We start from the raw sequence: 6,000 nt of genomic DNA, 5'->3' as shown, positions 1-6,000 counted from the left end.
CGTATCTCACCGTTGGCACAACATAATGAAAATTTATGGGTTCCTTTCATTACGTTCTTGTTAGTACACTCCTCTTTCCACATCATTGCATGACATTTACTACACTGGACATTAGGAGGTCCTAGGCTTGAATACTCAGTTGGAACTACAAAAACTTAAGCACATGGCCAACATTTCAAATCGAAACCAAATGAAATCTGTACTATTAAAAATTTAACACATACCCCCTTGTAACTTGTATTTGTACTACAAAAAATTTAAGGAGTAGTTCACAGAGAATCAATACGACTCACCTTTCCCAGCTCTTTCCAATCTGTCTTTAGATCAAGACTCGGTCCCATCCAAAAACTCTACAAAAAGGAAATTAACATCTGGTCATAAAATATTAGCTCAACTGGAAATATAGGCTAGAGTATAAAAGCACCCAGTAATACACTACTGTCAACCAAGCACAGACAACAAAACTATCTTACTATCATGTTCATACAGATCAGAAGGGTCATCTACGTGGTCATGTGTTCGCGAAAACTCTGTAATTTTAAACATGGCCAATTTATTGCATCAATTCTACATCCATAAGCTTAAAGATATAGAAAAAATCATGCACGTACCAGCTTCATCCATAGTATGTGGATTCTCCTCATTGCTGGAACCTATGTCAAAGTTTAAAGTTTGAGGGGTACTTTCAAAACATTTCTTATTCACTGTTTTTTGCACAAAGGTTGATGACCCACCACTGGAATTCATTAAAAGGAGAAGATGCAAAATATTATGACAGTCGTGTGACAAAGGCAAAATATAAATATGGGAGAAACAAATGGTTCACATTTCCTCTGCATAGTTTACTTACAAATATCACACATAATTGATCTGGAAGTATTCTCTGAAAAACAATCCACATCTACCTTCTTCAATCGACGGTTTAGCAACTCTGGTCATGGAAAAAAAGATATAATAAGTTATATCTTGGAATCCTTTCAATAGAAATTGGAAGACTGATTGTTTTAGAGAATTCTGACCATTGTGAGCAATAGAATTTTGAGACGGCGACACGGATGTAAACTTCCTCTTTCCATGCTCCAAAAACTCTGAATGATGAACATGTTGCATATGAACATTCTCTTTGAGTTATGAGGTTTTGTTTTGCCGTAACCTTGCACGTGTGGCTTCTTCATGCCAATACTGTTATTCGAAACCTCATGTAATACATTTCCTTTTAATAATATGAAGACTACAAAGTTATAATATATATTCAGAGTATGCACAAAACAAAGATGGGTGATAGATGACAATTACCATTTAAAATTAACAACGCGCTCCATTTTTTTGAAAAATTCATTGCTCTGTTCGAACATCCTGTTGTACAACCCGATTTCATTTCTACAAAATGTTTCGGATTATGCTTCTCTTTATTTTCCAACAAAACTGAAACATGATAATGGACTAATCAATAAGCAAACAACTATTAAATAAAATGGATAGTGTCAACTTAATATTAACAGCAGTAATTAAAGTACTTACTGTTTGGGGTGAGGGAAGCTTGGTTTTCCTTGTCAGTGTGATCATACTCCTTCATCATTGTAGTCTCATAGTTAACTAATTTTGAGAAAATGTACAAATCACTACCAACATAGATAATGTCATGTTTTCACATACACTACTGTTTTGAAAAAAGTTTAATACTCACAAACATCAAATAAAAATGGAGGCCTCATTTTAGATCTCAGAAGGTCCTCGACTGCTTTCTTCTTCTTGAAATGCAAGTCTGTCATTTCGTCTAAAGTGGAAAAATGAAATAAATATATGTATGGACAGTCTATAAACATTTTGACTATCTAAAAATATTATAAGCAAATCAAAACTCACAAACATTATGGCATCGAGGAGGAGACTCCCTATGACTCTTTCCAACATTGTTATCTTCATTACTCTCAGTAGACGGACCTAAACACAATCCCAACACATTGTATTACTTGAGAAAATAACCTCAATATCTCAAATAACATACATCAAAAAACCCCCAAAATCTCACATTACATATATGAAAACAACCTCAATATCTAACATTACATACATCAAAAAACAATTTTTAGATTTCATATTAACAACCAGATTTCATCTCTATAAAATATTTCGGATCATGCTTCTCTTTGTTTTCCAACAAAACTGAAACATGATAATGGACTAATTAATAAGCAAACAACTATTAAATAAAATGGAAAGTGTCAACTTGTTAGGTCCCGAATTATCGTAGAAGGGGGGGTTGAATACGATAATCACTAAATTAAAAATTCTTTCGAATCTTTAGCGGATAAAATATTTAGTGCTCAGTTAGTGGTTTCGTGTTCTTGACAGGAATAGTGTTTTGAACGATAAAAATGAGGAACACAAGATATTCGGGAAAATATATATTCGTATATAAATCCTCGAGGATGTTGCTACACTCCGGTAAATAAATTAACCGGCTACAATCTAAGAACAATAAAGTTCCTAGCTACTACAATGATTTACAAATCAAATCCTATACAATAATCTAGCTTTTGTTTGTACAAGGTTTTAATTACCGGGTAACGATTATAATGCCCCTAAGAATATACAAGAATTAAATCGGGCATTATAACGTTACTCCGTTGAGAAGTTAAACGGATATTCAAGTAGCTTGAACTCCTCTGTAAATCTCCGCTTCTTGTTTTATCAGCTCTCTTTTTGTTGGAGAAGAAGATAAACAGTACTATTTCTAGATCTGCTGCAAAGTGTAGACTTTATACACAATAAAATTGTGTGGCTGAGAATTCTTTGGAGACCAGCTTTTTGTAGCGACAAGGAGTGCAAGAGGTGATTTGTGTGGCGACAGGGTGTGTGTGGCGACTGGTGAGGGGGAGCCTGTGGCGACAGGTTTTGTTCAAGTACATGTAAATGTACTTAACAATCAAAACAACTAAAATCAACATGTACATTCATGTACACATTTTTTGTTATTAGTTTTTTCTTTTTCTTTTATTTTTTCTTTTCTTTTTATTTTTCTTTTTCTTTTCTTTTTGTTTTCTATTTTTCTTTTCTTTTTCTTTTTAAGTTTAAATTGTAATTAAATTAATTTATAAAATAAACTTAAATATAACTTATATAAATAAACTAATTTAGATTTATAAAATAAACTTATTTAAAGTTTATAAGATAAATCAATTTAAGTTTATTAAATAAATTATATTAAAGTCCATTAAATAATTTATTTAATTTAACAATTAAACTTTGAGCTTCGCCAATCCCCTGAGCTGTTTAGTTGTATACCCTGCGCACCTCTTCTCGTACTTTAACAGATAACTTTCAATCCAAATACGTTCCTCAACTTAACAATTCTTCTATAAATAATAACCAGATTCCTTTCACGAGTTGTTGACGCCTAGTGCAACTGGTCTGGTTCACAGATGACTAACCCCGATTCAGGTCTTCGTATTATAGCCTTGATTACATTGTTAAGCTTGCCTCAACTTTATTGATTTGAACACTGACTGTCAATAAACAACTGTACTTTTACTGGAATCCTTTCCGGTACTTTAGACAACATCTTCATTAACCTATGTCTATACCCTGTCTTCAATTCTTCAGATTCCTATGCTTCGAACACTGTCTATCTTCAATCAATCCCAATACACTGAAATCTTCCAGTAGCACTTGTATATTGAATCTTCAACATTTCTGAAACCCTGAGAGTCTTTAACCTTTGTTCTTCACTGAGGCATGATCATATTAATGAACTTATTTCAGTGACCTGTAGGCAGAATTTAGGCTTTCTTCTAATCTTCTGATTCTTTGTATTTGCCTTGTCTTCATTCTTCCTGATTTCTTGTGTAGATGTAGTATTATTAACCTGTCATGTTCTAGCTAGTGTTGTTATTATGTTGAGTTATCACGTAACTGTTCATACAGCTACGCAGTCTCACCAACAATCTCCCCCGATTTGATTGTTAAACCTAACAAACAAATTAAATAGAGAGGATAACTCAACTAACAACTAGAAAAAGTAATGTACCAGGACTTGTAAATAATGCTACTGGTTTTCTGGATCAAATATTGCATTTCCGGATTTTTTGAGTAACTGAAATGAAAGATGCTTGTTCCTCTAGCACTGAACTGATCTTCAAGTAGTTTCATCTTCATTTCCTTGGTTCTTCAAATCTCTGCCAGATAATACTTCTCAGTCTTGAAATAATTATCAACAGCTTCTTTTATACAACCACATTTCCTGTTGAGAAGCGCATATCTCTCTTGCTTCTCCCCTTATGAGAATCAACTGCTTAAAGGAGATCACCTTCGTTTACCACCTCTCCCGTACAATAGGATCCGCAGATAAGAATTGATGGTACTTCCCTTTTGGAAAACATCTTCTCCTCTTATAAAAAATAGTGATGAACCAAACCACTTCTTCTGATTACTAGGAAATTACCTTGTGTTTTACCACCTCTCCCGTACAATAGGATCCGTAGTTACAAACAACAATTAACAGCAGTAATTAAAGTAATGTCATGTTTTCACATATACTACTGTTATAAAAAATTTTAATACTCACAAACATCAAATAAAAATGGAGGCCTCATTTTAGATCTCAGAAGGTCCTCGACGGCTTTCTTCTTCTTGAAATGCAAGTCTGTCATTTCGTTCAAAGTGGAAAAATAAAATAAATATATGTATGGACAGTCTATAAACATTTTGAATAAATAAAAATATTATAAGCAAATCAACACTCACAAACATTATGGCATCGAGGAGGAGACTCCCTATGACTCTTTCCCGCATTGTTATCTTCATTACTCTCAGTAGACGGACCTAAACACAATCCCATCACATTGTATTAATTGACAAACCAACCTTAATTTCTCACATTAAATACATTAAAAAACAACTTTCAGATTTCATATTATTATTTGAACTGTGTTCAATTGAAAAAACAATTAAAAAAATGCACGTCATCCAAATGCAATTAATTTTTCTGAGAATACATTAAAGAGGGGGATACACATTAAACACTTACAGACATTAAACATCAATGATTCCTTCGACCAAAATTAATTTGTCTGAGAATACATTAAAGAGGGGGAGACACATTAAACACTTACAGACATTAAACATCAATGATTCCTTCGACCGAGATTCCCTACGAACACAGTGCTGCAGAGAGAAATAAAAGCAACCTCATTAAAAATGAAAACAACGAAAGTAGGTGAAACAACGAAAGTAGCTAGAAATGATATACATAAATATAGAGGAATAGGGTGAGAGAGATTGAAAAATATGAATCACCTTCTCCATGGATGAAAAGTAAATGGCAGAGAGGAAGAAGCTGCGCATAGCTTCGCTTTGTCGAGCAAGCCCTAATTTTTTTTTGAAATTAAAGGAAGTGTGTTGTGTTTTTGTTCTGTAATGGAAAGAGTTAAGCATGCTGAAGAGGATGTGGTGTGGAGTGAATCACGTGTAGTTGAATGGCCGTATAGTGTAATAAGAAAAATTGTAGATGGACAAAGCGATCATTTTAATATGAAATAGGCAACAAGATTTATATAATAGAGAGAAGTTTGGTCGATCTCTTTTGGTTTATTACCAGGTTAGGTATCAGATGAGCAAAAATCAGTTTTCCAAAAATTGCCAGGCGTCCCAGGGCGTTGAGGCTACCTTCGAGAGATTAATCGGCAAGTCGAAGATTAATCAGACCAATTAATCGGAATAATATAAATATTATTTTTAATTTTTATAATTATATAATGATCAATATGTCAAATTTTTGTTTGACAAAAGAAATTAGAATGATATTAAACAATATCTACACATTTGACATTCGTTATGTACTAATAATTGAGTTTACAATATTAACTATATTTTAATTCACAATTCTAAACTAATTACAATATGTCATTTTTATCTTTTAAGTGAGAAAATAAATATATTAGATTACTTGTTACTTCTTACCGGTACTATAAATTAGAAATCAGTATGATATTGTGTGAA

The sequence above is a fragment of the Apium graveolens genome, chromosome 10, assembly GCF_009905375.1.
Source record: "Apium graveolens cultivar Ventura chromosome 10, ASM990537v1, whole genome shotgun sequence".
Classification (NCBI taxonomy): Eukaryota; Viridiplantae; Streptophyta; class Magnoliopsida; order Apiales; family Apiaceae; genus Apium; species Apium graveolens.
The sequence above is the reverse complement of the archived record's forward strand: the minus strand, read 5'-3'. Positions refer to the sequence as shown.